We start from the raw sequence: 25,162 nt of genomic DNA on the forward strand, positions 1-25,162 counted from the left end.
TCTCAGTCTCCATTCTTCCTTGGACAATATCCTAACTCCACAAACTCCAACGAAAGGAACAAGTCCCTGGGTTTAGTTAACCGAGTAAACACCCTACTGTTGTGTTTTCACACCAGAAAATAGACTTTACTGCTAAAGAGTCAGAAAGCTACTCTGTAATTTTCCATTGGCTGAGTTCTTCAGCCTGGGATACTATGGAGATTTCAAATCTAGCCACAGGCATGCAGTAAGCAGTTACCCCCTGGGCCTGGATTCCAGGAAGACTCAGCGCTTTCTACAAAAGAAAGAAGTAAACATTCTTGTCTGGTAAGAAGATAGAAAGCTCCGGGTCAAGAAGGCAGCAGATGTGTGAATCTCGAGTTTTCCAAGGAGAGGAGGAAAGATTGCCTTTTGAGCTATAATGTTCAGCTCTGTGAAGGTACTGCAACCACAGATCACCCTGTGCGCTATTGTATTCCAGGCATTGATTTTTGTGATGAGGTACGGGGCGTAGGCAAACACTGAATTTTCATTAGCTCCTTAGGGAGACTGAGCATCGTCCCCAAACCAAACTGTCCTGAACATATTAAGAGATAATTTAGATAAGCTGGCTCGATGGAACTTAAACAAAAGCAATAGCAATAAAGCATTTCTAGATGAGTTGCTAATTTGAACTAGACCATATCAGTGTAAAAGAGCGACCCATACAAAGCACTTGTCTTTCCTTGAATCAAAGTTTTAATGGGAAAACTGTGTCTGTTGTTTTCTTTTTTTCTTCTTTTGATTATGTTTTAGACAAAAAGGCACCAGGAAAAGTTAAGGGTTAAGAGAGAATGGGGTGGGGGCGGGCTGGGAGAGGTCAATGGGTGAAAAATGAGACACATGTAATACTTTCAACAATAACGAATTTTTTTTAAAAAAAGGGAGAGATAATGAAAGATTGACATACCTATAAGAAAGAGAGATGACTATATGAGAAAACCTAGTCTTAGTCATTGGTACCATCTTATGTACTCAGCCACCTAAGTAAGCATTAGGAAGAATACTGATATCGAACTATCTCTGTGGCCTTTGTCAAACCCTACTTGGCACTATTCTACTTCCTTAATTGTCCTTATAAAACTATCTGCTTTCTGAGGTCAGAAATATTCTCTTTCTCACTATAGCATCTATATGCTACATGGGATGAATGGATTGTTTTGTTTTGCTTTTTTTGGCCTGGAGACATTAAGGATAGTATTTATGTACAGTGTAAATTCTACAAAAAGTCCTGTTAATTACAATTGTCCCTAACTGAGATATTATTAAATAGCACAAAATAAGACAATGACTTATAGAAGACATTATGTTGTGAAACTTGGTAAAATTCAATGAAATGGGTGATTCTGAAAATCATAATATAATCTAATTCAAATGTGGAGAATATGAAGATAGAGTGAGCAGGCAAATTACGATATAGATCAGTGATGGCGAACCTATGACACTCGTGTCAGAGGTGACACGCGAACTCATTTTTTTGGTTGATTTTTCTTTGTTAAATGGCATTTAAATATATATCAAAAATATATCAAAAATATAAATCTTTGTTTTACTATGGTTGCAAATGTCAAAAAATTTCTATATGTGACACGGCACCAGAGTTAAGTTAGGGTTTTTCAAAATGCTGACACGCCGAGCTCAAAAGGTTCGCCATCACTGATACAGATCCTACCTTTCATATTGCATACGACTGAAACAATAAAAATGACATCAAATTCAAAGTGTTTCTAGTACCTAGGCTATTAATCCTTTAAGATACTGAAAAACTGTAAGCATTACCCTGAGTATTTTGGTATATAACATCTCAGAGTTTCATATTTTTGGTAGGGTTCTGGCTTAGGAATTAGGGTTTGCAAAACACTTGTAACTCAACACTGTATGGTTTTAGGAAATTTTGATTGATGCTAATGATAACAATGTTGAATGGTTGAAACTAGAAAGACTAGAGGGTGATGAATGGTTCTTTTTCATCTTAAATCCCCTATACCTAGCATAGGCACTGGCTCTTAATAGGGCCTTGGTAATGTATATTTTGGTGGCTACAACCTCCTCTGGTGAATACAGGCAATCACATTAAACACTACTACAATCAAGAATACAGGATATGCCAAAACCGGTTTGGCTCAGTGGATAGAGCGTCGGCCTGTGGACTGAAGGGTCCCAGGTTCGATTCTGGTCAAGGGCATGTACCTGGGTTGCGGGCACATTCCCAGTGGGGGATGTGCAGGAGGCGGCTGGTCGATGTTTCTCTCTCATCGATGTTTCTAACTCTCTATCCCTCTCCCTTCCTCTCTGTAAAAAATCAATAAAATATATTAAAAAAAAAAAAAAAAAAAAAAGAATACAGGATATAACCAGCATCTCAAAAAAGGTTCCTCATGTCCCTTTGAAGTCATCCTCACCCTCAGTCCTAGGCAACCACGGATCTGCCTTCTCTCATTATTGATTAGTTTCCTTCTTTCTTGAATTTCACCTGTAAAAGCACACAGCATGCATTCTTTTGCACCTGGCTTCTTTCACTCAGCATGATGTTTTGTTCCCCTCCGTGTAGTAATTATACGCCAATTATTGGACTTGCCCTCCACAGCTGCATCTCCAGGAGTCCTGTCCTCGTGTCCTATCACTGTGGTTGCCCTCAAGCTTATCTTTTGTTTATTTAAGCCAAAAAGACAGCAGATTTTCTTTCAAAGATGTATCGCCTCACGTGTGCAAATGGAAAACAATTAAATTGGAAAGCTCAAGAGTATTGACCATGGGCCCAACCCACCCCCCCCCCCCAAAAAAAATCTGTTTTTTGGCATTCTCTTTAGTGCCTTCAGTTAGATGTTATACATAATATATTACATATATGTCATATATGACACATATAATATTATAAATGACAGATATCTATATCTATATAGATATAGATATAAAGGCTAATATATAAATCCTATGATTCATTGTATAAAAAAAATCTACTGTATCTTTGAAAAATTTAAGGTTTGTTCTAACTCTTCAACTTTCAAGGATTTTGTTCGCTTGTTAGTAGCACAGAAAAGACATCAGGGCTGAATCACACAAATAAGTAGATAAACACTTCCCGGGTATTTTGCAATGAATAGCATATTGTTTGCACAACAGCATCGCCCAGGTACCGAACTCTATTAGTATTTGATAACCATAATTTAGAAATAGATCTCTCTAGTTATATGTTACATATGAGAAGTAAATATTAAATTTATCTACAACTTTAAGTGGGGTTACAAATAGAAGTACTTTTTTCCAATAAAATTTATCCTTTTATTAAAAGATTCAAGCTTCTGTTATAAACATTACAGAATAATAACAATATATAATAGAAAAGGACATAGAAGGTTTCTAATTTGATCTCCCATCAAATTTTGCATAGAAATCCTTTCTGCAATATCACAGGCATATATAATCATCCTGTCATTATTTTAGATTAGTCCACTGTTAGAAAGCATTGCTTTTAGAAAGATACTTTCTATATTGAGTTAAAAGTCCCCTTCTGTAACTGTCACTCATTAACCGTAAGTCTGGCCGCAAGAAAACATAAAGGATGAAACCTCCCTTTCATGTTACAGCTATTTAAATATTTCAAAATAATTACCCTTTCTACCCAAACCTTCTTGGACTAATATCCTACATATGAAGTTATTTTCAGACCTTTCTCAACACGTAATAACTCTCTTACATGTGAACTCATGCTCATGTATTTCCTTTTTAAAAGGTTGTGATTAGAACTTAACACAACACAATGCATGTAATCAGACAAGTGCAGAATTAACCGGGTCCATCACCTCTCTGAGTCTGAAATTCTACTTGAATGCTTTTTTTTCTTACCTTGACCGCCAATCATATTGGCTGGCAGAATATTACTAAAGTTCCCTTATTGTTATGAGTATTATTTAAATATTACATCAATATATAAAAATATACTAGTGTTCTCAGGAACAAATCTATATTTAAAGCAATATACATTTAGATTACACATATACTTACTTATATGCTAGTCATAGGACCTTATGCTACCAGTAAACACTGAATAACAGATATCTAGTTTGAGTTTAGTTTTGCCATAGCTGTTTGCCTTCTGACAGTTTTCGTGGTGCTTTTATATATGGCTCTACTAGTATCCATTTCAGTGTTTCTCCCTGTGCCTGTCTTCTAAATAGAATGTTCGAATTCAGGTGAGAAATAGTCAGATGCGTCCTCTTGTCCATGTTCTCCCATAGCGACTCTATTACAGAAGCTGACCACTTTCCCTCAGTGGAAGATAGTACTGAGCTAATTAACTAAAGCCTACCAAAGCAGCTTTTAATTGGGTTATTGTTCTAAACTGCTAGCAGTCAGGTGATGAGCTCACTCTCAGAGCCTTTAATGAAGTGGGCAAGGGAGGTGGAGGCGTCAGCTTATTGAGTCCATACTGACTCCGCATAAACATTAAGCATTTTCCCAGGCATTTGAAAACAGTTGCCTATCTCCACTATGCATGCTTAATTTTATCTTCTGTAGTTCCCAAAAGGAAACTTGTTTTTTTTCCTAGGTCGAGATTCTTGAATTGTGCCCTTCCCCCTGCCATTCCCCGCCCCACACACACATCCATATGCTTCCCATCATATAGTCACATAGGCTGGTCCATGGCTTTTGTCTTGTTGTCTGCTTTATCTAAACTGTCTTACCATCTGCATTCTATGGATTCCTCTGGCCCTGCTTACCATGCCCCACTCCTTTGGGCAAGAATCTCATAACCACTGCAACCTGAGTTTCTTATACTCTGTGGGAGTCCGTTCTCTGGAACAGAGGCAGCTAAAAGAAGTTCTTCTTAGGAGAAGAAGTGCAAATAAAGGGGCTCCATGTCCTTGTCCCTCTAAATTATAAGAAAGGGCAAGGGAAGCACGCACAGTGGAGTGAGGGAGAGAGCCACCTTAATTGTCTCATCCCTGTTATTGACATCTCATCAGCGACACCACAGCGTCGGGCACATCATAGTCAGAATGATCAGGAGTATCCAGTCAACACTTGGAGACCAGATTGTTAGGAAAATGGGTAAAATGGAAGTTGGCAAAATGCACCTCCTAATTGCCCTTGCCAGTTTGAACTCCAGGGAAGGGCTTGGAGCAGGGTACTTTGGGGCAAATAATTAGCAACTGAATAACTAGTCCATTTAAAAATTATCGCCGAAACTGGTTTGGCTCAGTGGATGGAGCGTTGGCTCGCGGACTGAGGGGTCCCGGGTTCACTTCCGGTCAAGGGCATGTACCTGTGTTGCGGGCACATCCCCGGTGGGGGATGTGCGGGAGGCAGCTGATCGGTGTTTCTCTCTCATTGATGTTTCTGACTCTCTGTCTCTCTCCCTTCCACTCTGTAGAGAATCAATAAAATATATTTTTAAAAAATTATCTTGTATCCAAATGGCCATACAGGCTTCAAGTGGCCACAGGAAATACCTGCTAAACTATTTTTCATGTCTTAAAAATTGATACTGTAGTAATAACCCTGAACGCTTTACAACTAGGAATGCTTTGACCAGAGGATGGAAGTATCAAAGGTATCAGGAAGACCATCTTCTAATGTATGAAACAGAAACTCAACTTTGTACACACAGTCTGAAAAGTAGAAGGATAGGGACCAGAAGGCACAGAGAGAAAATTTTTATAAGGGGTTACTTTGTAAAACATAACAGCTTTCCAATGAGGATATTCTGGACAGATCTTAAAAAGAGATGACAGTTGGCATCATACCCTCTAGGTCCATCCATGCTTTTGCAAATGGTAAGATTTCATTATTTTTTATGGCTGAGTAATATTCCATTGCATATACGTACCACAACTTTTTTATCCACTCATCTACTGATGGACACTTGGGTTGCTTCCATATCTTGGCTATTGTAAATAATGCTACCATGAACATAAGGATGCATATATTTTTTTAAATTAGTGTTTTGAGTTTCCTTAGATATATACCCAGAAATTGAATCACTAGACAGAGAAAGATTAATACCATGTGGTTTCACTTATATGTAGAAATCTTAAAAACAAAATCAATAAACAAAATAGAAACAGACTCATAGATACAGAGAACAGACTGAGGGGTGCCAGAGGGGAGAGGGTTTGGGTGGGTTGGTTGAGAAAGGTGAAGGGATTAAGAAGTACAAATTGGTAATTACAAAATAGTCATGGAGATATAAAATGCAGCATAGGAAGCATAGTCAATAATACAGTAATAACTATGTATGGTGCCAAGTAGGTACTGGAAATATCAGGGGGATCACTTTGTAAAGTATGTGGTTGCCTTAAACTAAAACACCTAAAACGAATACAAAATAATATTGAATGTAAGCTGTAATAGGAAAAATAATTTGTTTTAAGAGAGAGATGATCATTGGAGTGGTGAGATGATCCATAACGTAACTTCTGTTTTTGAGATTCTGTTACTTGTGATCCTATAAAATTTCTTGCTAGAGAGACAGACTTAGGGGGACTCCACTGTTAGCTAGTGTGCACTTTGGACAGCCAACATCGGTCACCTGTAAGCCATTATTTAAAGTGCAGATTTCTAAGTTCAAGTCAAAGGATGCTAATCAAGCTCTCTTGAGGAGAAGCCTTAGAATCAGCACTTAAGCAAGTTCCAGGCAAGTTTAATGCCCACTAAAGTTTCAGAACTTTCTGTTTAGTGTTTGCCAGTTTGAGGAAGCATCCGAAGCTGTGGTTTGGTCCCAGTGAGCTATTATCTATCCGTCGTTACACACATCACTCCTTGTGCCTTAGGTTCTCCAGCCTGTCATACTTCAAAGGCTTATGCGTAAGAGGAAGAGAAAATAGCAGCAAAGTCTCAGTGTTTCCCAGGTAAGATGGTTTCGGTTCAATGCCATTCATTTTCTTATGTTTTCCATAAATATATAAAATAAAAAGAAAATCTGAAAATAATACTGCCACACAGAAAATAATACTTTTTGCTAAATGTCATATTATGTAAGCATCCCAAATGCTATTAATATCTGTGGCTATCTTATGAAAATATTCACAGTGTCTATAACTCTGAAGAGCAAATGCACAGAAACATCAAAAGAGCCTTCACTGTAATACCCAAGCAGAAAGATACTTAGCAACCTAACTATAGTTTAACAAGGAGTCCAGAGCTGCCTATCAAAAACTATTAGATGTGGCCAGAACCGGTTTGGCTCAGTGGATAGAGCGTCGGCCTGCGGACTGAAGGGTCCCAGGTTCGATTCCGGCCAAGGGCATGTACCTTGGTTGCGGGCACATCCCCAGTAGGGGGTGTGCAGGAAGCGGCTGGTCGATGTTTCTCTCTCATCAATGTTTCTAACTCTATCTCTCTCCCTTCCTCTCTGTAAAAAAAAAACACAATAAAATATATATTTAACAACAACAAAAAATAACTATTAGATGTGGGCTCAAGTAAAATTTAAAACTTCTTGAAGTTTCCATCTGGAACGCTGCTACCTCTCTTTCCCGCCCCCTGTTTGAATTAAGAGTCCCAGTGTTGAGTCCTAGCTCCCTAGAAACAAGGACCACCTGTTTCTTCAGACGGCCATCCACACATTTTGATAGTAGTTGGTCCAATAGGTATGAGGTGATATCTCACTATGGTCTTGATTTGCATTTCCCTGATGATGAGTGATGTTGAGCACCTTTTCAGGTACTTGTTGGTCATTTGTATATCTTCTTTGGAAAATGTCTATGCAGATCTTCTGCCCATTTTTATATAGGTTTACTTCGATTTTTGCTTTTGAGTTGTGTGAGTTTCTTATATATCTTGGATACGAACCCTAATTGTGTTAAACATTTCACAATTATATGCGTATCTGACCATCACTTTAAGCACTTATATACCTTAAACTTATACAATGTTTAATGTCAATTTTATCTTTAAAAAGCTAGAAAAAAAGTCTATTCAAAAACAGTTCAAGTTAGAAAACAGAATACACACAGTAGGATCCTTTATTATCCTTTTTCTTTAATGCTCACTTGAGGGTGAACATTTGGAAGTTATCAGTATATTCATTTAAAGATGTATCCTTTCAAACTAAAAATTCTACAACTAGCATAAATGCACTGATTTTGTTTAAATGTTCTACCACTAGTAAAAATGTATTGATCCATTTACGAAGCATTGAGATATTGTGATTGCTAAAGATATCCAGCATAAACTGCCTCCACTTCTAAAAAAGTTTTCTTGTCCTAATACTGGGTTCCAGTCATTGTATGTTCTAGTTCCAATTTCACCATAAGCTCTGGGCTCTCAAGAGCCTAGAGGGTGGAAATCTTGATTGATGTGTTGATGGAAGGTGTAAAAGCCTTGCATCTTCAAAGCTCTCCTAGAATCCCACCCCAGCCCCAGTTCTCTTCCCTACCTTGCTTCTTTTTTCCTATCTTCACTCTCAAGGTCTATTGTTTTGTCTTTTCAGATTCGTGGTCTTCATATGTTGTCCCCAAATAGAGAGAGGGAGGGCTCCCACCCCAAAGCTAGCGTAGGGCCCAACAGGAGGGGTAAGTGGTAGCATAGGCCTGATACCATAGGCTTCCCTCCCCCTCATTCGTGCCCTTAAGATGTTTCTTCTTTGGTTTAATATCTAAAAGTCTGGAACAGAGGGTGTGGGCCTTGAATAAACATTCCCAAGAGGCCAATATACCAGCTTTCGCCTTAGGCAACATGAATTTGTCCCCATTATAGAACAGTAAATAATAAAAAAATAAAAAATAAAAAATAAATCTAACAATGAATGAAAAAAACCTAACAAGGTTTAACTTAAGCTGTTAGGAGAAGGGGTTGCCAGAATGGGTTTAAGCTCCAAGTCAAAGCTGATAAAAAATAAAGGGGAAAATGCATAAGTAAAATAATGGGAAGAATATCACAAGTTGCAAAAGTAGAAGAATGTCATGAAGGTCCAAAAGAAGGCCAGACGCAGTGACAAAATGTATTTTCGTGAACACTCTCTTGGTAAGGCGCAATTACTATTAGGGTCAGCCAAATTACATATTTAGGCCTGAGGCCTGGGAGCTTATACTAATTTGAACAGCTGTTCCAAAGAGGTTTTGGGCTATTTGTTTGACAGACGAAGAAAATGGTGCTCACTAATGGTCTAAGTTGCTGTGACACAGACTGATTTCCCTATTGTTAAAACTTTCTTACAATATCAGTTGCAAATATCTTTGACAATTTGAACCTATTCTTCAATGTTCACGTCCTAAGGAAATACTTTTTTTTTTTTTCGAAATCTGAAATCCTCATTTGAAAGAATATTACCATTATGATAACCAACTTCCCCTCTGTTTTCTTCCCAAGCAGCATTGAGAAATGGGGAACTGTGGGTTATATATGCATAAATATTCCCATTGTTGGAAGAAGATACTCATCTTTGTTTCAGATTGTCTTTATTTGGAGCGAATCTCCCCTACCTTTGGACATAAAGGGGATGATTACATTTTATTCACAAGAAGGAATTTATACGACTCATAATGTTGGAAGAAACAGCTGCCTCTCTTTACTATGGCATTTGCTTTCTTTCCTTTCATAGGAAGTCAGCTGGGAGATGCTACTAAATATTGGACTGAATGAAACACAAACTCAGTGTGTGTTACTATTTGGACATAATTTTTGCCTAGTTGTCTTTCTGGAGGAGAGGAAAACAGCCTTAAAATAATGTCTCATTGGGACAAAGAAGATAGAAGACAACAATCAAAGTGAGAGCCGTTCAGCTGGAAAATGTAGATGAAATGTGTGAATTAATAACGCAACTGGAAACACTGCATTTCTCGAGCAGCTTTGAGGGAAGCTCACTAACAGGGGTCTGGGGAGCAAATCTCTTTTACTTTCCAGCAAAATTACAATTCAGGGTATTTAAAATTCTCAATCTTCTTAGATACCATTTTTAAATGATCAGCATCATTCAGATTAATAGGATGCAGGGATAGAGGTTTGTTTTTGCAACACTCTAGTAAATGCAGTTCAAGAATAGAGTATTTTGTTGCTGTTATTGTTGCATTTTTTAAAAACTGAGGCTTCCTTTCCTCACTTACTTTAGCTAAGATATACTCTGCCTGTATTGAGCTCAATGTCATTCTATTTCATTTTCATCCGTCCATGAATATTTGGCTTCAGAGACCACATTCTTCTGTAATTCTCTAATGAACTGCCCTCATGCTCTCCCTATATAATATTTAGGTGTTTAAAGGCATGAGTTGTATATCTGCTAAGAGGAACAATGTCCATTCTTTCTGCATATTTAACTTTTTAATGGTCCTCCATATCCATACTTATGTGGTGATCGCAGGGGGCGGGAGATGGTGGAGGTGGAAGAGGGCATGGGGAGATAAAATGGTGATGGGGAAAAATGAAATAAAATAAAGAATACAAAAAAAAATACTTCAATGGAAAGAAAAGATAACTGACAATTATGACCATTCTAGTCAGTGACATTTTCTCATAAACCCATTAAATCTCAAGCTACTCAACAACAGGTACTGTATCATAGGTCACTGTATACCTTAGTGCTTAGCTTAGGGTCTGTATTAGTCTTAAGTTCCCCCAGAGAAACAGAACCATAGGATGTATATTACATAGAAAGAGGCTCACTATAAGGAGTTGGCTTACACAATTATGAAGATGGGTAAGTCCCACAATTTGCAGGGTGAGCCAGAGGCCTGAAAACCAGAAGAGCCTTGGTATACTTTCTGCCTAAAGGCCAGCAGGTCCAGACCCAAGGAGAGCCAGTATTTCAGTCAAATTAACCATCACAAGGCCTAACATGGTGTCACTGCTCCATAAATATTCATAAATTAATGAGTTTTATCAGGGTTTACCAATTATACCACACATTTCAAAAAGTTCTTTAAAAATAAGGATATGTTGATTAGACATCAGATATCACCTTCTTGAAGAAAACAATTTAAAATGCTGAATAAATTGGGTTTTTTTTTCAAAATATTCTTGAGAACATATAGGAACTAATAATACTAAAGAAATAATTTACCACACCAAAATATATGTGAAAGTGAAGACTGAGAGAGTCCATAGGCCATTTTACCCTAAAGATATTGGTCAAACCTGAGAAATATGATCATAACTTTCAAAGCTAACAGCAGAAGACAAACCTCAATCTAAAAGGAAAGTGTTTCTCTATAAAAATTAGACTCCAGAAGGCTATTATTCCCTCAATGAACCCAGGAGAAAGTGGGTTGGTGCCCAGCAAAGGATATTATCCTTGGGAAATAGATTATAAGCACAAGTCAGCCTTTATAGAGATTTCCAGCCAAACTCACTTATTCCTGTAGCCCCAAAAAACACACATTATGAACATGGTAAAGAGTTGTCTAGACTGTTAATGTTCCAAGCACTTGGCTAAAACTTGGGAAATTCTTTCTGGGGGAAAAAAAAAAAAGCACCTTAAACTGAGATCTCAAAAAATTCTCAGATAGATAATTTTCTAAGGAAAATCAGTCATTCAGATTTTTAAAAACAATAATAAAAATCAGTGAGCACACAAGGAAACAAAACGCCATGTCCACGAATCAGAATAAATCCCGAAACATGTATACTTCTAATTTAGACATTAGAATTCACAGTTGAAGACTACTTAAATAGCCTTGTTTTCTATGTTCAAAGCAAATTAAAAAAACTTGAAAAAGCTGCAGGAAATAGCAAGTTACAAATATTTACCAAGAAGTAAAGAAAAGAACCAAATAGGAGTTCTAGAATTTAAAATATAATGATTTGATGAAGAGGCTTCCTGCTATGATGAAGTAGTTGGTGATACAACAATGCTCTGATTAAGAATGAATGGATACATCCAGATGAAATGTGAACATCTGTATGAAGGATTTGCTGATGTTACCGGATGAGAGGCCATAAGATTCCAGAGAGGGGGAAATTTTGCAGAGAAAAAAATTTGCCAGCTGTTTTCTGTTGCAGCATTTGTTGATATGAGTTGAAATAGGGGGAGGGGGGTAGCTATTAGCAGAAAAAAACCAACAGAGAATTTGGCAACCTCATTTGATTGAAGAAACAAAATATGAGGTATGAAGAACCAAGAGTCCTGCAAATGAGAAGGGACAGATCTGAATGTCAGTTTTTGTTTTTCTCAAGATATCAGTAGAATCTTGATCCTAAACAAAATGGTAGATCAAGTCAATTTTGTTTGGGTTTCCCCCAAAAGTAGACTGTTGTACAAAGATTTGAGTGTGAAAATTGCTTGTTTGGGAGATGATCTCTGGAAATCTGGCATTTAAGCACATAGGTGTGCATTTAAGATCCCCCCCTCCCCCAATTTTCTCTCAGATTAGAAGCTTCAGGGTTCTACAATATATGGAAAGACTAGTAGATACCATGGCCATATGCCCACTGCCATGTCTTCCTTGCTATAAAGTGGGTCGATTGTCCATGGAGATATTATGTGATTATCCATGTCAGTAAAATAGATGTTAACACTGTTAGGTCGGAGAGAGCCCAGGATCGGATATATGCAGACATGTGATGAGATAATGGACTCCCCCTGGAATTTCTCACAGATCAACGTGCCAGACACAGATACCAGCTTCTTCTCCCTGAATCCACATACCCCCACACAGATGCTGACTCCTTACTGAATACCTGGCTGACGCCCCTGCAGCTGAAACTTCTTCAACTGAATACCTTAGCTCATGTCTCCGCCCCTCACCCAACCGCAGTATAAAAAAAGCGCCCCCCTCCCTATTGGCGTGAATCCACGTGTCCTGTCTTTGGGGGTATGTGGGTCTCCCGGGGACGCAGAATAAACTTTCCTTTCCTTTCTTTTCTGATTCATTGGACTCTCTATTTCTTGCGCCGCCTCCTGAGCCACCTAACCTAACAAACACCTTTTAACTATGCATTTCTACTGTTTAGGTACATGTTCAATGAGACTCTTGTGTGAAGATACATGTACAAGAGTATTCACAGCATTTTTGTTCATAATGTCTATCAGCAGAATAAATAATGGTGTATTACTCATACAATGTCTTATTACACAATAAAGACACTATATGAAAACAGCTCACATATCAATCTGAATGACCCTATAATACTGTTGAGTGAAAGAAGAATCAAAAGAATATATAAGTATTCCATTAATATAGTTTGATAACTGGCAAACTAAATAATATATTTTTGAGGTATGTTATCTTCAGATGATAAAAACTATCAAGAAAAATCATAAGTAACTGTGACAAAAGCTAGGGTAATGCTTACCTCTTTAAATAGGAAGGGGGTTGTGTTCTAGACAATTGGAGGTCTTCCAAAATTATACACAATACGGTGTGTGTGTGTGTGTGTGTGTGTGTGTGTTTGATGTATACTTCTACATACATATTTCAAAATTTAAAAATAAAATGAACATGTGTGATATATTACATTGACCAGGACAAGGACATAAGGCATTGTTTCAGAGCAAATAACTGTATTTTACTTCAAAACCTATTGGGAGTTGGTTAGTGCCTCCATGTTAATACTAGAAGATAACTGATTTTAAACAAATAAAATTTGGAGACCATCTTGATGATCATAATGCAACTAAAAAAAAAAAACTGAATCCAAACAAGTTGAATGACTTTCCCAATGTACTAATAAAATGATTAGTGAAGAGACTTCACTAGACTCCCACCGATTAGGACAATGATCTTAATCATTCATTGACATTTCATCATGAGAAAGTCTCTAGCAGCGGTTCTCAACCTGTGGGTCACGAACAATGAAAATACATCCTGCATATCAGATATTTACATTACGACTCATAACAGTAGCAAAATTACAGTTATGAAGTAGCAACGAAAATAATTTTATGGTTGGGGGTCACCACAACATGAGGAACTGTATTAAAGGGTCGCGGCATTAGGAAGGTTGAGAACCACTGCGAGCCCGCTGTGATATCTTGCCCATACTAATAATGGTTCCTTTGCACTGAGAAATGGCACATTGTGTATCCTTTGCCCTGATGGCTTGTCCATGCCATAGAGCATTTGATGTAGCATGTAATCCACTCAAACAAATGCTATATGTTTGCAGTTTCCTAGGTAACCAAATAGTTTTCGCTTAAACAGAATATGATTAGAAAAGAAAAATATATTGTTCAGCATTTCAGCTTATTCAAAGGAGTAACTCTTAATGTTATCCGTTGTCTTCCCCACATCAGAGGGGCATGAATTAGTTTTAACCTTATTTGATTTTTTTCTAACCCGTTATTCCTCAAATGTTGTCCTTGCCCTCATTTGCATCAGAATCAACTGGAACATGAAACATTTTTAAAAGGTAGGTGCCTACATTTTAGCCCAGATGTAGCATAGTCTAACAGAATCTTTGAAAATTAAATTTTAAAAGCTATATTTCAAACAAACTCTCCAGCTGATTTTTATGCCCAAAACAGTGGAAGAATTCTACTGAAGATTATTTTCTAGGAACTCATGATTTATCTTATTAATCTTATGTTTTATTATTTAATGCCTTTGGTGACAGAGCAGCATAACTTCCTGGAGAGATTACATTTAATGTAAGTTTCTTCAACAAGGAAGGACAATGTCATCTGATCCAATCTTACAACTGAGTTTCCCTTTTATAAATTCCCAGTGCTCTAGCTGCACAGAGTCACAACTTGTTAGTTGCAGGAATTATCAGGGATCAGTTCATCCATCTTCATCATAGAAAAGTAAAATCCAAACTTGAGCACTGATTTGCTAAAGACACACAAAGAGTTAGTGTTTGAGCTCCTCCCAGAGCTCAGTTGCCTTGATTTTCCCTTTAAAGCATGAATGCATACAGAATCTAAAGATAATATGCAATGGTGAAAAGAGAACTTCTTTTTTGAGGGGAGGTGGTTGTAATAGTCTGCGATTTGATTTTAAAGGTATTTAACTTTTATTTATTAATCCTGCTACATGACCTTTTCATATTTTACTTGATCAATATACTAAAATACTATAATATAATGTATTTTCACAGTTTTATTTCGACTCCAATTCATTCTAAAAAGAACTTGCCCATTTATAGGAAAAAAAGAAAGAAATGTATACACACACACATATATAGGACGCCAAGTTAAAACTATAAATGAGACTACTGTGGCTTATTTTGATTTGCCAAGTTGCTATGTCATCAGCAAAAGAGATTTGGAGCTACCTAAACAATCTCCAGGCTTTCAACTTTAGTATAATCTTTAGTCAAGATATTCTGGAAACGGAGAGATGAGAGGGAAATAGGATGTATTAAAAAGTAGATTTAGCTTTTATTATTTCTCAAAGAATGAAAGAAAAAGGAAAAAAAAATATGTAGGTGTATCATTTCTTCTCAAGACACCCCAAGTGGGCTTCTATAACTACCATTCAGATACTACTCTTGTCCAGGACAATAATACCTTCCCAGACACCAAATCCAACCTGTGAGCACTCTTATCCTACTTAAATTCTTAGCAGTAGTCAACATATTTGGCCACTCTCTCCTTCTTCACACAGATGCTTCTCTGGGTTTCCATGGTAACACTCTGTGATGATTAGTTTTGTGTGTCAACTTGGCTAGGCCACAGCGCCCTGATATTTATTTGGTCAGATAATTCTAGATGTGGCTGTGAAGGTATTTTTTTTTACAAGAGATTAACATCTAAATCAGTAGATTTTGAGTAAAGCGGATTACCCTCCGCCATGTGGGTAGGCCTCATCCCCTGGAAGGGCTTCAGAAGAAGAAGTCTGAGGTTTGCCCACGGGTGAGGGCACTCTGCCAGCAGCCTGCCTTCAGACTCTACCTAGGGGCAGCATCAGCTCTTCCCTGGTCTCCAGCCCAGCCAGCTTGCCTCCCCTGCTGATTCTGGGCTTGCCAGCCTCCATGTTGGTATCATGCTTCCACTCACAGATTTGCTTTCAATAGTGTCTATCTTATTAGCTCTGTTTCTCCAGAGAGCCCTGAGCAACTCACTCCCCATCCTACATTGTTGGCCATAACCATTCAGATCCTTTGTTGGCTCTTCTTCCTTTGTCTGGCTTCCAAAATGTTAGTGTGTGGATGCCGTTATTTTAGTTGCATTGTGATCATCAAGATGGTCTCCAAAATGACTTGCATTCTGGGACCCACCTCTAGGTCTACACAGTCTCTCCAGGACACTACTGTCTAGATACCATAAAAAGAGTAAAGACTCTCAGATCTTCAACACTGACCTCTTTCTATAATTCTAGGGGACATGTCCATCCACCTATAGATCCAATAGTTATTAGTAAGTTAACATGGCCAAGCCCAGCCAGCATGGCTTGGTGGTTGAGCATCGAACTATGAACCAAGAGGTCACAGTTTGATTCCCAGTCAGAGCACATGCCTGGGCTGCAGGCTCTATTCCCACCTAGTGTGAGGCATGCAGGAGGTAGTCCGTCAGTGATTCTCTCTCATTCTTGATGTTTCTATCTCTCTCCCTTCCTCTCTGAAATCAATACAAACATATATTTTTTTTTTTAAAAAAAGGAAGTTAACATGGCCAAGAAAAAACTTGGTTTCCTCCTCTAGACCTGCTGCTTGCCCAGCATTTTCTCTTTCAGTAAATGGAACCACCAATCACTTGTAACCTTCCCTCACTCCTAACTTCCAATTCATGAACTAGTTCTGTCGACTCTATAGGCAAACACATTTCAAATCTGTTCACTTTTCTGCAAACCACTATCATCTGTTACCTAGATTGTTCCACTGCTGCCTAATTTATCTGTCCTAGCTTCAATTATTCATTTTACACACAAAGCAAGCTCATTAATCATGTTCAATGATAAATCAAATGATACTACGTCCTTAGTAAACGTTTCCAATGGCTTCCAAATTCATCTAACATAAAAACCAAGCTATTCACCATAGATTAACTGGCCCCCATCCAGCTCTTTGAGCGTATTCCTACACTGCTTCACTACAGCCTTACAAGCTTCCTTTCTCTACATTAAATACACCGGGTTTGGCCATGGCCAGAGGGGCTCAGTTGGTTGAGCACTGCCCCATGCACACATAGATCCTGGGTTGGATTCCAGGTCAGGGCATATCCCTGGCTTTTGGTCTCCATCCCCAGTGGGGGATGTGCAGGAGGAAGCCAATCGTTGCCACCGTCTCACATCATTTCTCTTTCTCTCTCCCTCTCCCTTCCTCTCTCTAAAATAAATAAATAAAAACATATTTTTTAAGAATACACCAGATTTGCTCCCTTTATGGCTTTTCTCAGGGCTGTCCCCTTAGCTCAGAGTGCTCCCTCCCCATTTTTTCACACTTTTGAACTTCCACGTAGACCATAGCTTTTCTCCTCATAGCTTTATTGAGATTTAATCCATATATCCTAAAAATTCACTTTAAAGGTGTATAAATCAATGGTTTTAGTATATTGGCAGAGTTGTGCAACCATCACAACTCCCTAATTTCAGAATATCTTCATATTTCCTAAACGAAACCCCGTACCTGTACCAGTTACTCAGCAGTTCCCCCTTAGCTCTGGAAACCACTCATCTATGTTCAGTCTCTATAGATTTTCTTATCTTGGACCTTTTATATAAATGAGGCCATATAATAGTTGGTCTTTTGTGTCTGGCTTTTTCACTTACCATAACATTTTTAGAATCTCATTGAAGAATATCTGAAATTTCAGCCAAGATTTTCAAACCCCCCAGTTTGTATTAATGCTGGCCTTGTTTTGTAACCCAACCCCTTGCTATTGAAAATGTGGTCCTTGGACCATCAGCATGAGTATGCTCTGGGAGTGTCTTAGAGATGGGAGTTGCCAGCCCCAGCCCTAGTTTAGTGAATCTCAATCTGCATTTTAACAAGATGACTCTTGGGCACATTAAGTTACAAGTGCTGATCTAGAGCTCCTAGCACAGGTTTTTGCATGAGCTGACTGCACTAGTCACACCTGTTTAGCAAACACCTGGGGACTTCTGGAGCAATGATATTTACATTTGAATCACCTTTCCAACATTTCTTTTATATCCATCATTTTCCTAAATCTTCACAACAATCTCATTGAATTGTTAAGTGGGTCTTATTGTCACCAATCTACAGATGAGAAAAGTGATATTAAGGTGAAATCATGTACCCAACTCCTAGGGCTAAGAGTGACAGAGCCTATGCATCACCAATACCCCTGTTAGGATGGGCAAGGCTTAGCAACATGTCCTCTCTTCCCCAACCCATCTAGTTTTACCATGTGGGAGAGTCCTGCTGGGGCTGCTGCTCAGTATAGAATTTTAAAATTCCTGTAGGTACTCAAAAATAAATCACATTCTCCAAGTCATTTTGAGTTGAACTAAAAATCCAATTATCGCTGCACTGGCTGACATCATAAATCTCTACCAATTCTCAGCAACTAAGAGATAATCTTAATCACACGAACAGCATTGAGCTTATGACTTCCTTCTGAAGGTTCTTAGAACATCCCCTCAGAGCTGGGACATGGGTTTGAATGTCAAGCAGACACCTGGATTCAAATTCTGACCCTGGCACTTTCTTACTGAATATTACACAGGAGTGAATCATTTCATCTCTCTGAGGCTAGATTCCGTTCTGTAAGATGAATACTGTTGTTTTCTACGTGTAAAGGTGTCCAAATTGAAGAAGATAATGAACGCTCAGTGCTCAATATAATTTTTAGCTCCCACTAATGTAGACCATAATGGTGGTGATTATCATTCACCTCCGTAAGAAAGTTTTCTCCTCTGTCAGACTGAATAAATAGAACAAAACAATCTCAAAAGTCCCTTCATTTCTGACATTTGAAAGTGTAATCCATGTTGACACTTCATGCTGTCATCCTTCCTCCAAAACTCAGAACTTGCCTGCATTTTTTTAAAAGGAGATTTGTGTGATTAAAATATAAGACTGTTTCCTGATTCAATGAGATTTCCAAGAATATGTGGGGGACACAGACTGCAGAAGTTACTGTATTTTTATTTGAATTCTATACTTTCAGAGGGATTCATGCAAATATATACATATGTCTTTTAAGTCACTGGAGTTTTACTGTTTGTTTTTAAATATATTTTTATTTATTTCAGAAAGTAAGGGAAAGGGAGAGAGTGATAGAACATCAATGATGAGAGAGAATCATTGATGGGCTGCCTCCTGCATGCTCCACACTGGGGGGTCGAGTCCACAACCTGGGCTTATGCCCTGATGGAGAATCGAACCGTGGCTTCCTGGTTCATAGGCTGATGCTCAACCAATGAGCCACACCAGCCAGATTAAATCACTGGAGTTTTAAAATGGCTTTTTCTAAATAGAAGAATGAGTATCCATAGTCATTGGCCTTACTCTAAAGAATCACAAAAATTTAAAAAGCTAGAGTAGCGGTGGTATATAATATATTCTGTATCATCAAATATAAGAACGGGGCAGAAACAGAAGAGCCAGGTGAAGAGAGGCATTTCTCAAGTGAAGTCACCATGTTCTAATTCTACAATAAAAAGGCAGTCATTTCCTTACCTTCTTACTTATTTAGATATGTGCCAGCCCTTGAAGATATATAAATATTTTATTCTTAAACAGGAAAGAGAAAACAGAATTTTAAAAAACCTACGTGTGTGCTTATCCTACACTTCTTTATTGCAATAGCAATAAGGTTATATCTCTTCACCTCCACCTCCACTGAGCAGAACTTCCTGTAAAAACACGTCCACCTGGGCCCTTCAAGATCCTACATTTTCTCTTTTTGGATCAAGGTTGTTATTATTGTAACCCAACTGGCACTAAAGGATGAGTCAAAATTGCACAGAAAACACTTCTTATTCTTCTGATCTTAGAGTAGAATTGCAGAGCCTTCCCTTTAAATATCTGAAATGTTGTTTGGAAAAATGACCACTCTGTCAGATTTGGGGTTTAGTTTGCAAAGAGAAAAAGTAAACCAAAGTATTTCCTGGTTTCAAGGAGCTTAAACTTATATGGAAGAGAGAAACACTAGGAATCAAATCAAAACAATACAAAAATTATTTAAATAAAAACATATGAAATGCTGGAAAATAATTATACCTTGGCATTGAGAGAAAGACTCGAAAACCTTCATATAAAGAAGTACAATATTTTTTCTCAGCCTTAAGAATAATAGGCCCTGTTGTTGTATGATGGACTCTATAGATATAGATCTTTTTACCCTTATACATTCATTAATACAATCAGTTCAATAAAAATGTATAGGGTATTGTTTACATGAATCAAGGGTCTCAGTGTTATCAAATCTCATAGAGTGGGAGTGGTGAAAAGTATTTATATGTTTAGATTAAGCAGTCAAGCCAAATTTGATTCTAAAAATATCTCACATCAAGATCCTCAGATTCTAACCCTTATGCTATATTTTAACCTCTAGTATAACATAAAATAGTGACCCTACTGAAGTATTTCTCAAATTGTGGTCTGCAGACCACTGGGTTACTTATAATCATTTTCAGGGGGGCCCATAAAGTCAAAACTGTTTTCATAACAATAATAAGATGTGATCTGCCATTTTCTTTGTGTCGCTATTTATACAGATGGTGGGTAAACTACTGGCACCTGTGCACAAATTAAAGCAAGGAGACAAAACTGTCCTAGAAGTTGTGTTTGCACTGCCACACATCCCCAGAAAAAACCCCCAGTTTACTTACAATGTCCTTGGGGAAGCAGTATTTATTGCTGGTGTTATTAGATGTTGATCTTTGAGTGTATATAGCTAATATTCTGTATGACAAGATAGGAAACACTCCTGAAGCACTTCTGCATACAGAAGCACAATTATGCTATTGAAGAACAGGACTTAGGAGATTAAGTTGCAGTGAACTAGCCATGATTTTTACTCGAAAGAGTGACCAACAGAACAACACTGACTGTTCATATTTGGGGTATTTGGCAAATAGTTCTTCCAAAATAAATGAAATAACCCTGTCACATCAAGGAAAATTAATAGCCATTGTTTGTTGACAATGACAAAATTTGGACTTTCAAGTGAAAATTAAACTTTTGGAGAACCTGTCTCTGCCACCATGAGCTTAAGCATTTCCCAAGAGTTGAGGCTTTTCTGATGAGATCCTTGGTGATACTGACCAATGCAGTTCTTTCCTACATTGTCTAATAAAATACTTCAAACACTTGGAAGATCTTCATATCTCAGCAAATCAATATTTTCTAAACAACCAATGCATGATGTTACAAAATCATGTTAGAATCTAAGATCCATTCCAAGTGAGAGCTAGACCAATGGATTTTAAACATAAGAAGTTAACTGATGTGGTTTCAGATCCCACATTACAAATAACCTTTAGGAAACTAGTTTGTCAAATTTGGGAGTAGGATCAAAGAAGAATATCTACAATTATCTGAAAAGGCTATTAAAACATTCCTTTACTTTCCAACTACATATATGTATGAGGTGAAATAAATCTTTATGTAGCTCAAGCAAAACAACATATTGCAATCAATTTAAAGTAATGCAGATGTAATAATACAAGTGTTTTCCATTAACCCAGATATTTAAAAGAGTTTAAAGGATTTAAAACAGTGGTTCTCAACCTTGGCTGAACATTAGAATCACCTGGGAATCTTTTTAAAATCCTGATTTCTGGGCCAGGTAATATGCTAACAGGTAATAGAAATTGTGATTTTATATGACTTAGTATATTTTTTAAATGTCGCTAATATAATCCTAATATGTGAAATTTTGATAGATTTGTCTCTCATAAACAAAAGCTCTTTGGACTCAATAATTTTTAAGAGTGCAAGGGTGTTCTGAGTCCAAAAACTTTAAGAACTACTGCCTTATCAGATATAAAATTATACTATATAATGCTAGATTAATTAAAACAATGTGTTATTGGTGCAAGAACATTTAAGCACATGGATGCAGAGAACAGAGTTCAGAAATAAACTCATATATATGATAATTAAATACTATGATCAAGTTTGCATTTTAAATTAGAAATTATATCAAGCAGGGTCTTGACAGGAAACAGATGGCACTATGAAATGAGGTAATTGAAGAAATTTTAATAAAGGGACTATTTTCAAGGTTAGGAGCTGAATTAAGGGGAACTCCTAGGGATATAGAGGCACCATTTTGCTAGAAACAGTGAGATCTGTACCATCTTGGGACTGAAGGTCAAAGGGAGGGGAGTATGGAAGCTGGAGACTGAACTATTCCCTTAATAGCTGTAGCAGAGAGTTCCAGGAAGGAAGTGTGGCCTCCAAAAGAGAAATAGTCATTGTCAACCAGCAGGCCAGCAGGAGGGAGCCTGAGGAGCAACCCACGCTTGGTCCTATCCCATCCTCTGAAATTTGGTTGATGTCTCCTATTGGCCAAACACAGCCCAGAGCCAGAAATTCCAGGAGTAGAAGTTGATAATGGTGATTTTTCAACTACAGTTGACATGCACTATTATAGTAGTTTCAGGTGTACAACGTAACGATTAGATATTTACATAACTTAGGAAGTTCTCACTCAAACAAGTCTAGTACTGTCTGACACCTGACATAGTTACTACAATATTATCCTCTTCTAGAGGCCCGGTGCATGAAAATTCATGCATTGGAAGGGAGGGTCCCTCAGCCTAGCTTGCCCCCTCTCACAGTCCGAGAGCCCTCAGGGGCAGGAGGAGACTCGGCAATCAGGGGAAGGTGATGCCCCCATCACACCTCTGCTGCTGCCACTGCCAGCAGCACAAGCCTTGGCTGGTCCTGGTAACCTGAGCCTCGGGCAGACCTGGGCGTTGGGCAGCCACCATCTGAGGCTTGCCTGTGCCTCGGGCCGGCCCTGGGTAACTGGAGGGGCTGAAGGGACTGGGGGACTCCGGAGGCGGGGACTGGCCCGGCCTTGCTGCGCACCTGCCACCCCGGCGGGGCTGAGGGGACTGGGCGCCGCCATCTTTGAGGTTGTGGCAGCCAATTAGCATACTCCCTCCTTATTGGCTGTGGGTGCTGCCATCTTTGAGGGCAGGGCAGTCAATTAGCATATTCCCTCTTTATTAGGTAGGATAATAAAAGGCTAATATGCAAACCAACCAAACAGCTGAACGACTGGTTGCTATGATGCGCACTGACCACCAGGGGGCAGATGCTCAATGCAGGAGCTGCCCCCTGGTGGTCAGTGCACTCCTACAAGGGGAGTGCCACTCAGCCAGAAGCCAGGCTCACGGCTGGCGAGCTCAGCGGTGGTGGTGGGAGCCTCTCCTACCTCCACAGCAGTGCTAAGGATATCCAACTGCCAGCTGAGGCCTGCTCCCCTGAGGGCTCCCAGACTGCGAGAAGGCGCAGGCCAAGCTGAGGGGAAATACCCCTCAAGTGCACAAATTTCGTGCACTGGGCCTCTAGTTGACTATATTCCTTATGCTGTACTTTACATCCTCATGATTATTTTTATAACTGGCAACTTGTACTTCTTAATCCCTTTCATCTTTTGTACCCATCACCCAATTCTTCTCCCTATTTGACAAATGCAAGTTAGGCTCAGAGGGATTGAAGTTACTCATGTGTATACAGCTCACATCATGCCAATTAATAGCTATATAATTATCTAAATGTTGTAAATTTTTGTATACTTATATAATTCTAACTTCTGATGTCATAAAATATGCTTCAATCAATACCCTTATATCTAAATTTTCATGTATACCAACCCCTCTTCCCTCTCCCACGCACAGGATAAAATTTGTAGAATCAAGTCCAAAAGTAAGCTAACATTTAAAATTTTGGTGAGTATTGCCAAAATATCTCTCAGTTTCATTTCCACCAGCCACACACAAAGAAGTCCATTCACCTAAACTCTTATCAACAATGGGAATTCTTATACCAGAATCTACCCACCCTCAATTTTAACAACATTTGTTCAAGAAGACAATTTTATTTATTTAAAGATTTTCTGTTAATATTTGGCAGGAATTAAATAATGTCATTTTTTTTTCATTTATAAAATGTAGATGAACATTCCAAACCATTGTCTCTATTTCCCATCACAGATTATACAATATTTGGACAAATGTCCCATACCCATATTGCAGTTGGAAGGACATTGAACTGACATCTATTACATGTCATCTGAGTAAGTATTTCCCTTCACTCAACTTTCTGTCATGTCATGATTATAAGTTATTTATCAAACTTGATCCCTCTCCTACAAATATGCTCATTGGAAATGAAATCTAAATTAATCTAGATGTATCTTCAAATAATACAAATAATAATGTTTGGGCATTTTTGTGTTTTTGTTTTTCCCTAAAGAATATGCTTTGAACAATTTTGTTTTAGCCATATATACAAATACTATTTATTAGCCTCTGCAGATCTTATCTTCCTATAGAGACAATGGTTTGGAATGTTTATCTACATTTTATAAGTGAAAAAAGATTTTGACATTTAATTCTTGCCAAATATTAACAGAACACTTTAAAATAAATAAAATTGTCTTCTTGAACAAATGTTGTTAAAATTGAGGGTGGGTAGATTCTGGTATAAAAATTCCCAATGTTGAGAAGGGTTTAGGTGAAGTGGTCATCAGGAGGGAGGGAAGATGGGGAGATAAAAGGATAGGACATAGACTTATTTAGGAAATCTGTATGGAATGGATGTTTAAGACACTGTGCTAAACAAGTTTATGAAGATATGATAATACATGTTGTATGCCTACTATTCAAAAGTCCCCCATATTTTAGCAACTGAAAACAAATATGAAATTGACCAGTTACGGACCTGAGTGAGGAGTAAAGTCTAGACACTTCATGACTGAATTATCAATTCTAGGTCAATGCTTCCCCATAACTGACAATGAAAAAAAAAAAAAAAACAAAATCTTCATCAAGACAGCTATGAATATAGAAACAGAATAAAGTTGTTCAATTATATTAGATACGCACACATAGAAAGAGTAGTGTGTTGGCACATATTCCATAACTAGCTCTCTAAACAAAAGAAAGACCTGATTTGGGACATTTTCCAATTACTGTGGTGTAAATGCTCTGACCATGGCCAACATTAAGCTACAAAGACGATAACACTGATCCCAGTGTTAGAAAGAGGTTCACACAATATACTTTTATGAGGCAGCTCTAGCATGTCACTCTGGAGTCTTCAAAACAATGGCAATTTATTACATTGTCACAGGAATCTGTAACGGCAGCTGCCCACATCACTACACACAATTGAACCTGAC

Source organism: Myotis yumanensis, unplaced genomic scaffold, assembly GCF_028538775.1.
Source record: "Myotis yumanensis isolate MYYU_CA2020_CCGP unplaced genomic scaffold, mMyoYum1.0.hap1 SCAF_16, whole genome shotgun sequence".
NCBI classification, from domain to species: Eukaryota; Metazoa; Chordata; class Mammalia; order Chiroptera; family Vespertilionidae; genus Myotis; species Myotis yumanensis.